Here is a 12,912-nt window from a genome sequence, read left to right as displayed (position 1 = left end):
AAAGTGCTAGGATTACAGGCATGAGCCAACGTGTCCAGCCCCTGGTTATTTTCTAAGGTGGAAAATAAAGATCTTCATACAGATATAGCTTCATGTTGCTTTCCTAAATGTATGCTCTTTTATGTTTCCAGATGCAGCAGGGTGTAGGTCCCATCACTCACATTTTTAACCTGCACACAGACTTTAGAACACAACCCATTGTATTTGTCAGCTTTTGTTTCCATAATGCTGCATAACAAACACCCCAAAACTCAATAGCTTTCAACAACGAGAATTTATTCTCACAATTACAGATCTGCAGATCAACGATGGTTCAGTCAATTCAGGCTAGGCTTGACTGGGAAGCTCCACTTCAGCCTGCTGGACAGCTAAGTGTAGCGGCAAACTGTGGTCAAGTCTGCTCCACATGTATTTATTCCAGGGCTCAGGCTGAAGGGGCAGCAGCTACCCAAAAGCATATGCTCTTCTTGTGGTGGATCAATCACTGGAGCCCAAGAGCCAATCTCTTGGGCTTGGCTGGAAGATTTCCTAAACTCTCACAGCCCCTGATAAGGTGATATAAATGATCCAGGGCCTGACAGTGCTACTCAGAGAAGCCTCAACAGCAAATTCCACGTGCAAAGGCAGGAAGCAAGCGGCAAGTTCTTCCCTAGAAATTTTCAAAGAATAGAGTGTGTTAATTTGCCTAATTAAGCAAGATTTGGGTTAAGCAACACTGATTAAGCAGCTATGTCTTTGCTAGTTGTTTTCAGAAATATCATATCAATCCTCAAACAGATCTGTCGACAAGCATTAAGTTTCCAGAGGCTTAAAACTGAAATAGAGACAAGAAGAGATGGTTTAGAATTACGCACCCACCCCCTAGTCAGTGGTAAGGATCTGATGTTTGTCACATAGGAAGAAGGGTTTGAGCATGTCCCAACCTGTGGGCAAGCAGAGGGCAGAGGTTAAGGCCAGTGGCCCTCACATCAGACTTCCTGGATTCAAATCCTAAGTTTGCCATTTTCTTTTTTCTTTTTTTTTTTTTTTTGAGATGGAGTGTTGCTCAGCTGCCCGGGCTGGAGTGCAGTGGCGTGATCTCGGCTCACTGCAACCACCGACCGTCTCACGGGTTCAAGCGATTCCCCCGTCTCAGCCTCCTGAGTCGCTGGGATTACAGGCGCCCGCCATAATGCCCAGCTAATTTTTGTATTTTAGTAGAGATGGGGTTTCACCATGTTAGCCAGGCTGGTCTTGAATGCCTCTCTCAGCCTCCCAAAGTGCTAGGATTACAGGCATGAGCCACCACACCTGGCAAGTTTGCCATTTTCTAACTGTACAAGGTATTTATTTTTTCTGTGGCTCAGTTTCCCCATTGATAAAAGGAGGCCATAATAGCATATATTTCGTAAGGTTGTTGACAAAGTTTAGTGAAATAATGCACCTGAATTTCTTAAAACGCACCAGGCACAAAGTGCTTAATAAATGTTAGTGTTATGCCAGGGCAGCAAAATTTAACTTCCATCAAAACTCAGATTGACCAAGAGCATGTGGCCCCTTTGTTCTGTCTATAACCTTTTTCCTACTAACTAGTAGATTTCCTCTATTTTTTTCCAATGCTTATGAATTTCAAAGAAGGAAGTATAGAATAGTTGTTTTAGTTTACATTTGAGTGGATAATTAATGAGGTTAATTCTTTTCTCGTATATTCACCAGTTAGAATATTTTTAGAAGCATTTCAGGATGTCTAATCTTTGTCTTCTAAACCATTTGATTTTTGGAAATAGCCAAAAGCCATTCAAAAGGACAACCTGATTGTTTTAATATCTAATAAGGTTTGAACCTTCATATTGCACAATAATTTAAATGGTCCCTTCAAAGAATGGTCTCCTCTAAGGGGAAATAAAGGCTTAGTTTCTCAAAGGCATCAGTCTTCTAGCTCCCCTCCAAGATGACATCTGCATATGAAGAGGGAGAGGTGGAGCTTGAACACCTTCGCAGCAGGCAAAAGGTCAGATTCCTCTTACTCTTCTAGGCAGGATTAGGTGGAGGTCCCTGATCCACCTGCATGCATCTTACCCTACTGGCATTCACAGCTGAAGTCTGTGTCTGTACAAGAGTAACTTACAGCCTAGGCTTTCCTAAGCTGATCAGAGCCCAGGGGACTGCCTTGCTAGCTCTCACTCTCTGCAGCTCTTTGGACTCATCTATTGAGTCTAGACTCCTTCCCATTTGCTGTGACTCCAACTGGCCTGGCCCAGGTAGTCCACTGGGCAGCCCTTGCTACAGAGTACCTTAACCTTGCCCGACCATGATGACTCCCATTGGTAATACTCCCCAACCAAAATCCCACCATTTTCTGGGTCCATCTGTGCCTCACTGAAAATAAGAATGGCTCAGGAAAACTAAGTGTCAAGGCCTCCCTCTGCCACATCATACCACACTGCCATGTGGATGTGGTTACACCCCAGGATGACAGTCTATTCCACAGAGTCTCAAGCAGGGAGAAGGACAAAAGCCTCCCCCGCCCTTGATGATATCCCCACTTATCCAATAGTCCTCTCTATTTTCTGGGCCAAAGCTGGGAGAATACATGATCTAAACTGATTCTCTCACCTTCTTCTTCCTCCTTTTTCTCTATCTCTTTCTCTCTATCACAAAGAGCCCTAAAATGACAGATTTCCCCTGCATCATGCCCTCCATACTGCAGTTTCTTAGAGATACCCTAATAAAGGATGTGGGTATTTTCTCCGCACTTGGGGGGAACTCCATAAACTGGTTCAATCAGGCTGCATTGTTGAAAAGCCAAAGGGGAGGATTAAAGCAATTTAGAAATGGTTTTTCAAGACAACACCTGGCTTGCAAGGTTATTTTCTTGCTGAATAATTCTATTTGACATGCCAAAAGAGAAATATTAACTTGTTCTTTCTTTTTGCATTCCTTCTGTTATAAATCACAGTCTTCTTCCAGGATGATGGATGCCTCAAGACACCTAGAGCAAAGGTCGAGAAAGGAAGGAAGCAAAATAGAAAAGCACATTAATAGTTTTCAAAACATGACCTCCATTAAGCCATTATGATTGGTTGCAATTATAATCGTCCTTTCCTTTTTTCTCCTAATTGGGCTTAGAGCTTCTCAACTATATGTTATGTATAAGAATTAGTGTGAACAATGTGGGCCTTGTTGGAATCCTCATTCCAATAGACCAACTGTAAAAAGACACTTTTTAGATAATAAAGGAAACTTGGTATTAGATGACATCAACAAAGTATTAATTTGTTAAATGTGATAATGATACTATGCTTAGGTTAAAACCCTTCACTTTTTAAAAAGTAGACTTAAATATTTAGGGCATAATGACATGATGGTTACAATTTGCTTTAAAATATTACAAGAAAATAAAAGCTGGGGAGGCTATTCGATGGTCGATGGATGAACCAAGTGCAGCAAAATGCTGATGGTTGTAGAAATTGAATGAAGGCCACAGAAGAATTTTATCATACACAATTTATTTCCCAGCTGGGCATGGTGGCTCTTGCCTGTAATCCCAACACTTTAGGAGGTTGAGGTGGGAGGATCATTTGAGCCCAGGAATTCCAGACCAGCCTTGACCACATAGCAATATCTTATCTCTACAAAAAATAAAAATAAAAGTTAGCCAAGTGTAGTGGCAGGGGCCTGTGGTCCCAGCTACTCAGGAGGCTGAGGCAAGAGGATCGCTTGAGCCCAGGAGTTAGAGGCTACAATGAGCTATGATCACCACTGATCACTCCAGCTTGGGGTGAGACCCCACCCCCACCAAAAAAAAAAAAAAATACTTCTTTATGTGACGGAAATTTTCAAAATAAAAAGTTTTTAAAATCAAATAATATGGAGAATTATAAAACACAGATCACATGTGCTATGCTTAATGGTCAGTACAGGGGTGATGTTGATTATATGCCATTTTCACTTTATGAGATCAGATGTAATTCAGCCCTATGCCAATACCCATCTCACCATCCCTTTGTCAGCACTGAGTTCTATCAGTTTCCCAATGTTGGCTAATTTATATACATATATATATACACACACACACATATATATATATATGGTCCAATTGTTTTAATTTACATTCAGGAGGTTTTAATGAGGTTAAATTATTTTCATATATTTATTACCCAGCAAATTTTTAGAAGCTCTTTCATAGTGGCTGATCTCTGTCCTTTTAGAGTGGATTTGACTTTTAGAAATCACCAGAAGTCATTCACAGCTACCTGGCGAATAAGCGGGCAATCAACAGGGAGAACAGTCAGACCTCATTTTTAACTTCCAAACCTTAAAAAGATCTAGGTCTGATTTTTTCCTAGGCTTTACAACAACCTCTAAAGACCCTGTTCCAGGAGAAGCTGAAAGTTTCCCTCAGGTAACAATGCCGATTCATTAAAATAAACAAACAGCCTCTCAAATTTCACAGACATTATACTCCTTTGGATGACACTAACAATGTCAATGATGACAGCTGTAATGTATTTTATACTAACTATATGCCAAATTTTCCAGAAAAGTGTCCTTTGCTGCACAGAATGAACGTCCAAATTCAGTCTGTCGCAAAAATACAGCCCAGGGCAGACTGCAACAAGTATAAAAATTCATTGCAGTGTTCTGTTCTATCTTTTAAGTGAATGTGATTTTTGTATTCTGTTCCATATAGTAGTACGTGCTAAAATTTATTGAGTACCTAAAACAGATGCTATTCTAAGCTCTTTACATACATTAATTCTTCAATCTTCATAGCATGCCTATGAAACTGGTGCTATTATTACATCCATTCTGCAGGTAAGAAAACTGAGGTGCAAAGAGCTTAAGTAACTTACCTGAAGTTCAAGTAACTTAACTGAAAGATAAAGTGCCAAGCCAGGAAGTATCAGAGCCAGAATTTGGACCTAGACAGTCTGCCTCCAGAAGCTGTTTCCTTAACCACTGTGATGTATTTCCTCCATAATGTGCTCATGCTCTCTTTGAATTAATAAAATGAATTATATCTTCGAATTCACTGTGCATTCGTAGTTTAGAACATCATTAGCCATCCTTGCCTTCTCTGGAGGTTGACGAATGTAACTGTGGAATCAAAGTTACAACTAGTCTGAGTTGGAGAAGCACAAACATGTACTATTATCTCCAGTCCTCATGTTAACAGAGCAAAGTCAGTATTATTGTCATGTTTCAGAGCTTTACAAAATGAGAGGTGACTCCTTTCACTGGGACAGGCCCTTCTTTGAGTTTTTATAAAAACTGGTAAAATCAAAAAGGAAAGGAGGTTGGGCAAAGTCTGAACAAGCAATCAAAAGTTCATTCCACTGTCCCCTTTGGTCTTTACTGATGGCAAACCTGCAACAGGCTGCTTCTTAGGCCTAAGCCAAATGTCCAACATACACTTACGCACACACACACACACAAACACACACACTCAGCTGAGGTAGGCTGGACCTACGAGAAAGTCCAGCCACGTTCATGGGAGCCAGCACAACTTCTGCAGCAGACGGTAATAAATGCACAGCTATGGATACACGGTCCATGGACACATGGAGGAGCCAAGAGCCCCCAGTAAATTCACTCTGTCCCAGATGGGCTCTCCAGTCTCTAACTATACCTTTCAGCATTGAGAGCCCACAGTAGACCTTCTAATGTCAAGTTAGGAAATTCACAAAAAGCATTTTCCCAATAAGCATTTAAAAGGCAGTATGAAGTAGTGGGGAGTGTACCCCCTTTAAAGCCAGTCGGACCTGATTTGATTCCCAGCTGCTGTGGTCTTAAGTCCTGTGGCCATGGGCAAATTATGTGGCTCCTGTCACCAAGCTTCCATTTCCTTTGACTTGCGTAATGGTCAAAGTAACAGATACCACACAAGGTTGTTATAGGACTAAATGAGACAGCATATGTGAAGTTACTAGCCTTGTTCTTGGGAAATCATAAGAACTTAAAAAATATTAGTTACATAGAATTAATTTGAGGTGCACGACAGTATGTATATTATACACATACACATTCACATACACTTGTATATGCATGGACTATTTCAAGAAACTATTCTCCTGAGAAGAAGGACTAGATAAGGTTCCAGTGTCAGATGGAAATGTCGTTTTCACTCTATACCTTTCTATACTAGTTGAATGTTTCCAATATGAATATATCCCCTTCTCAAAAATATTTGTAATGTCTGTTGTTGTTGTTTGCTTGCCAGGAGGCTTTTGGAAGACCAGACTTTGTTATCTGCAGCCTGGTTGCTTCACCCTCTTTTGTCTATCAGATCCACTGAAGGCCCAATTGTAGGATCAGACTCCACCCACCTTGAATGTACAACCATCAGCACACAAAATAATAGGTGAGATACATCATAAAAGTTGACACGCTAAGCCTACTTAGCATGCTTCTAAGTGGCCAGCCAGGCTAGGGTGACAGAGTCAGGAACTGTAGAGCTGTTCCTTACGCTTTGAACCTTGGTAGTGTGCTTCCAATCCATGCAATTAACTAGTAGGCCACAGCGCTTCTAGCCATGCTATCATGCTTCTCACCAATTATTAGTTACCTTCCATAGTCCAGCCCATCAGCTGGAGCCCCTGACTCTCACTCCTGCTCCCAGAGGGCCTGGGGTCTGTCTTCCTGCCCCTGCTCCCTCCTTTGTACCCGAGCCTGGATCATTAGCAAAGTGTAGCCCAAGTTCCTCCTGGAAGCTCACTCCACTGCCAGATGCTGGTTTGCCCCAAGTCCACCGCAGCTGATCCAGATGCCATACCCTACTCTGGGACCCTCAGCTAAAATAATGTCCCCAGGTCCCAGGAGACTGGCGGCACAAATGAGGTCACATTAATAATTCAGATGTTACTGGTTCAGAGCCCTCACATGCTGATGAAGGAATTTGGCCTTCCTCAAAGTCTCGCCTGGCTTTTCTGAGACATCTCAGACTCACAAACACTACGTCCTGTGCTACCCTCAGTGATATCCTCAGCTTACAGGCTTCTCGAGGGTTCGTCCCGGCTGCCATCCCCATAGTGAGAACAGTGCTTCCCTCCCACAGCTCCCTGAGCATCACACACTAAACTCACTGAACTCTCTTCAGTCCTCACTGCAGCCCTCCACTCATTCCGTATTCCATGGATAACTGGGAAGGGGCCTTCACCCCCAAAGCTGTATTTTACCTTGTTGGCTGAGCTCCAAAAAAGCCCTAATTAGAACCCAAATTTCACCAAGGGCTTTGTAAAAAACACAGCTTTAGCATCTTTAGCGGTTTTGATCAACTTCTCCCTCCCACGCTCTCTTCCTCCCTCATCTCGGTCTCCCATGAACAAAACCTCCACAGCAGCTCCCTTACCCCACAAACACATCAAGAACCAGGAGCCAGAGGCTGAGCAGGCCTGATTATGTTCTCAGGCTCTGTTGGGCTCGGCTAGACCCATCTATGATAATAGGTGTTTGATAAATAGTAGTGATTTTTCAATGTCAGACTCCAAGCAGGATAATTTTCTGATAACATGCCATGTAACAGCCATCTGCAAATTAGTCAACGCTATCCCTGCTAACATACAAAGAAGCTGGGGCACAGATAAATTTGGGGATAAACCCAAAGTCACGTGGTCAGAAAGTAAAGCACTGAGATTCAAGCCTCTTGTTTCCTGTCCCAATTCAAAACCCATGCCCCTTCCAGCTTACCTCTCCTATCCATTCCAAGGGTGTCTCCTCAGCCCCCATTATGAGTCCTGAAGCCAGGGTGGGGCTGGGACGGCAGGGAGCAACAAAACTCAGGCCAGACTGGGAGGCTGGGTTTACAGCATCCTCCCAGCCTGGCCTGAGTTTCTGTCTGATGTTTCAGTCCCGATTGTCACACGGAATTGTCCTTGCAACTGTGGGAAATTGGGGAGTAGGGGGCAGTGGGAAGGCACACTTCTTGAATTAATTTCTTGAGAAATTCAAAATAGCCCCTCTCCCTAGAGATTGAGTTAGCCTTTGCGTTTCAAGACTCCAAGGGGTTCCAGAGAAGGCACTTGTCGCTGTAGGGTATGCAGAGTAAGATTTTGATGTGCAAGGTTTATTTTAGTCAAGGAAAGGAAAGGGAAGCGGGAAGCTAGAGAGTCATATGAAACCTAATAAGGCTGGATTTTTTGTGTGGGGAGAATATTTTGGACGCTTGCCATCTCCTGCGGCACCACATAGGCATCCCTATCAAGTAGCTTTTGTCGGTGTAAGGAAGTGAAAGCAGAAATAGCCTCTCCTTAACCCAGGACTGCAAGTTTGAGGGTGCACCCAGGGTATCAGCAGAGTTGGCCTTGCAGGAAGGCTGAGCTTGAATTTGTTCAATCATCTGACATTCGTGGCACATATAAAAGGCATTTTGATATTGTCATGAGTGGTATTACCATAATCATATCACTATACAGGACATGATTACCCCAACTTCAAAAATCTTAAAAAATAAAAAAAAATAAAAATAACCAGAGCTTTGGAAAGATTAAGTGCCAAGGGCACACAGTCATTAAAGGTCAAAATCATGGTCCCAACCAGTTCTTTCTGGCTCTAAATCCAGCATCTCCCCACCACCTAGGGCCCCGCTCTCAGGGAGTCTCATACTAGAGGAGACTCAGAGCCATAAATGGAAACGTGTCATACCATGTGATAAGTAGCACAATGAAGCAGAGAGGTTCAGAGCATGGACTTTAAACTTGGACAGACCTAGAGGCACTACACAGCTCTGTAACCTACTAGCTGTGTGGTGCATTATTTAGACTCTCTAAGTTTTCTGATCTGTAACATACAAATATGAAGTCCTACTTAATTCATAAAGTTAGGTGAGAATTAAAATATGAAAATCACTTAGCCCACTGCCTGCATAGAGTAGCAGCTCAATAAGTGAGAGCTGCTGCATCACCGTTGAAATGGCCACATGCAGAGAGGGGGTATAAGAGAGACTTTCTGAACCCAAAGCCAGACTCAGCCGGAAGTATTTCTGTGCAACTGGAGTCCCAATGGGAAGGACATCCCCCATGCAGGAGTGAGTGGAGGTGTATAAACACCTGAGGCAAAAGGTAACTGCTGCTCTATCTTCCACCTCTAGGAGCCTCAACCTAACCAGGGGCTCAGAACTGAGCAGTAGGAAGGATGGAGTGAGGTTTCCCACTATGGAGACCTTCTCGATGTAGTCTCACACCCAGGTGGATCAGGGTTTTGCCTTCTTTCCCTCCATTCCTAGCTATGTGGCCTTGGGAGGGAGCTTAGCCTCTCTGAGACTTTGTTTCCTCATCTTTAAATTGTGAAGGGTGATGTCTATCTCATTATTAAAAGAAATCATGTGTACAAACCACCTAGCAGAGTGCCACATAGGAAGTGCTGGAGAGATCACAGTTATGTTCACTCCCCAACTTCATGTCCTCTAAGCAAGCTAAGAAAGTAGAAAGTCTTTCAACGGCCTCCACGGCTTTGTGTGCACATGCCCACACACACACATGCACACACACACACGCGCACACACATGCATGAACAGAGAAAGAGAAGAAAGAATCGGGTTTAAAACTATCTCAGCAAATGTTTAAGTTCTGCAAGGCCCTGGAAAAATTACAGCTCTGAAAAGGTTATCTGCTTAAGACCAGACCAGGTCTGTCTCCCGTCTCACAGCCAGCACTGTGAGAAGCTCTACATGGCCTCCTACCCCCATCCAAGTCCCACCTCAGCCCCACCAAAAGAAAACTTCTCCTCGGGGCCTTGGACTGTCTAATTTGGAGAGCTCTGAAAAAAAAAAAAACTGCTTCTGCCTTAGCCAGTGAAAGCACTTCTTATGCAAGTTTCCTTTCTAATCTCTGGGAGAGTCTGAGTTCCACAGCAGTCATGCTTTGGTGAGAGCCTAAGGATGAGGAGGTCAAGAAGAGGGTTCAGGGTATCAGATAAAAGGGGCAACTGGAGGCAACTTAATCGGCCAGGAGCCGTCTAGCAGCTTGAATAAAAGCCTGCCCACACTTACCTAACATCAAGCGATGGGGTGGCTTCCTTTCTCTTCCTTGTGGGTTATGGGGAATGGTAAGAGTTGGCTTGTGGCCAGGCGCAGTAGCTCATGCCTGTAATCACAGCACTTTGGGAGGCCAAGGTGGGCAGATAGCCTAAGGTCAGGAGATCGAGACAATCCTGGCCAACATGATGAAACCCTGTCTCTACTAAAAAAACAAAAATTAGCTGGGTGTGGTGGCGCATACCTGTAATCCCAGCTACTCAGGAGGCTAAGGTACAAGAATCACTTGAACCCAGTAGGCAGAGGTTGCAGTAAGCTGAGATCACACAACTGCACTCTAGCCTGGCAACAGAGCAAGCTTCCGTCTCAAAAAAAAGAGTGGGTTTGTGTTGCCCTGGCATGTTTCCACCTATTGCCTTTGAGCTAGTCACTATGGTCCCTGCCTTACAGATGAAGATACTCGGTTCAGAATGGAAATCACTTACCCCTGACTACATAAATAGTGAGAAACATACCATCATAGACTCAAATCTCCTGATTCCTAATCCAGGACTCTTGTACAAGAGTGTTTCCTTTATAATGTTATAAAAATATCAGAGAGCCTGGCATAAATTAAGAGCTAAATAAGATGTAGCTGAGGACTGCTAACTATCGTGTTTACTCGGGACAACAATTCAAGGAGGGAATTATTATTATCTCCATTTGTGGATAAGGAAACTGAGGCCCAGAGGGCCAGGGGTGAGCAAACTGGCCCATGGCCTGTTTCATAAACAAAGCTTTATTGGAACACGCCATGTTCATTCATTGACATGTTGTTGATGGCTGCTTTTGACTACAACAGCAGAGGTGTGCAGTTGCAACAGAGAATGCATGCCTAAATAGACTCAAGTTTTGGAGATAGAGTCTTTACAGAGGTAATTAAGTTAAAATCAGGTCATCAGCATGGATCCTAATCTAAAATGACCAATGACCTTATAAGAAAGGGGGAATGAGGACACATACACATACAGACAATGTAAAGACACAGGGAGAAGATTAGCCACATACAAGCCAAGGAGAAAGGCCTCAGAAGAAACCAACCTTGCTAACATCTTGATCTTGGACTTCCAGCCTCCAGAACTGTGCAGAAAAAAATTTCGTTGTTTAAGCCACCCAGTCTACAGGACTTGATTACAGCAGCCCTAGCAAACTCATACCATTACCTATTCAATGCCAGACACTGTTCTAGATGTTAGGGAGAGAACAGGGTCTTATTAGGTATGAATATCATCATCTAAGCATTTGGCTTGGTTCAAGAAATTAAACCCTCGTGGAATGCCTATTAGCTGAGTACTCTTTTATTTCACATTTTACAGATGAGGCATTTGAAGCCCGGAGAGGATATGCACTTACCCAAGATCACACAGCTATCTAAGACACCACTCAGCTTCCAGGAAGGTTGAGTATACTGGACAGCAAATGAATGTCCAGCAGGGAACTGTTAAGAGGCCACTGGCAACAGCCACAGCCCCCTTGACTGGTTTGATGAATACTTGGCGTGCAGCAGACCAGCCAGCAAACAGGACTGCCAAGATGTGCCTGTGCTTGAACCATCACCAACAAAACCCAGCCACGCCCTCCCCATGCTGGTTTTGATGACATAAGGCCCACTGAACTTTGAATGACTAGCTCACCTGGAAAGGCTCTGGCTGTCTCTGAGTATCATTGTCACCCCATTGCCCATTTCCTGACTCTGTTCCCTTCTCCAGCCCTGTGAGGCACTCAGGCGTCTAGAGGATCCAGTGAGATCACCTGGTGATATGGTTAGGCTTTGTGTCCCCACCCAAATCTCATCCTGAAATGTAACCCCCATAGTCCCCATGTGTCAAGGGAGAGACCAGGTGGAGGTAATTGAACCATGGAGGCAGTTTCCCCCAGGCTGTTCTCATGATAGTGAGTGAGTTCTCGCAAGACCTGATCATTTTATAAGGGGCTCTTCCACCTTCACTCAGCACTTCTCCTTGTGAAGAAGGTGGCTTGCTTCCCCTTTGCCTTCCGCCATGATTGTAAGTCTCCTGAGGCCTCCCAGCCATGCTGAACTGTGAGTCAGTTAAACCTCTTTCCTTCACAAATTACCGAGTCTCCGGCAGTTCTTTATAGAAGTACGAAAACGGACTAATACACCTGGAAAGGTTACCTGCCCAGTAGCAGGCACAGAGGGGACTCTGAACATACAATTTCCTATTTCCTTGTTCCTCACTTCCCATGCAACCCTTTTTAGTAATGCTCAGAAAAAAAGAGCCAGGTGAAAACCCCAATGCACTCAGAGGACAGACGTTGGGGGCATGAAGCATTTAATCCCTCAACAAATATTTATTGAGCACCTACTGTGCTGTAGATAGAGCAGTGAACAAGACGGATGTGGCTCCTACTCTCCTGGGACTCACAATCTAATTGGAGAGAGAAGGTTGAATGAGTAATTATCCATTATCCAATAGGAAGCTTAAAGGGCAAGTGAGTTTAAAAGTGAGGCCTTTCCCTAGCAAGGGGCACGGGGATAACAAGAAGGACTTCTCTAACACAATGTCATTTAAGTGGAAGGAGCAGTAAAAACTGGCTAGCAAAAGGAGACAGGAATCAGCAAAGTGTGCTGTGCCCCTGTTCCTACCAACAAATGACAGTGTGACTTCAAGCAGCTTCCTTCCCCTCTCTGGGCCTCTAGTTTCCCACTCACACAATATATGGGTGGCCTGAGTCCTGTTAAATTTCCTTCAAGGTCTAAAAGCCTATGGCATCTTTGACATCTAATTCAGGCAAGAGAAAAATTGCTCCCACCTCTCTTTCGCATCCTAGAAAAATACACCTTACGTTATTCAAAATTTAAACTGGGAGTATCTTTGTCTTTGGTGAGACTCTGAGCTCCCTGAGGTCAAGGATGCAGTCTTATCTCATGTATCCGCCTCCATCGCCCAGTACAGAGC

General features: G+C 43.8%; 1 long non-coding RNA gene across 3 annotated transcripts; it reads right to left on the bottom strand.

The window, feature by feature from the left end:
• Positions 1 to 255: 255 nt before the first annotated feature.
• Positions 256 to 10,111, bottom strand: LOC108587153. 3 transcript variants are annotated; one of them, XR_001905352.3, is made up of 4 exons: positions 7,669 to 10,111; positions 4,836 to 5,079; positions 2,834 to 2,971; positions 256 to 649 (listed from the first exon to the last, which is right to left on the bottom strand). It is a non-coding gene; the product is annotated as an uncharacterized LOC108587153 (long non-coding RNA). The 3 variants fall into 3 exon arrangements; XR_001905357.3 differs by having other exon boundaries at positions 2,899 to 2,971; positions 7,669 to 10,110; XR_002523689.2 differs by lacking the exon at positions 256 to 649 and having other exon boundaries at positions 1,207 to 2,971; positions 7,669 to 10,109.
• Positions 10,112 to 12,912: the final 2,801 nt, after the last annotated feature.

Source organism: Papio anubis, chromosome 1 (assembly GCF_008728515.1).
Source record: "Papio anubis isolate 15944 chromosome 1, Panubis1.0, whole genome shotgun sequence".
NCBI lineage: Eukaryota > Metazoa > Chordata > Mammalia > Primates > Cercopithecidae > Papio > Papio anubis.
Note: the sequence above shows the minus strand (reverse complement) of the source record. Positions and strands in the feature narration are given on the sequence as shown.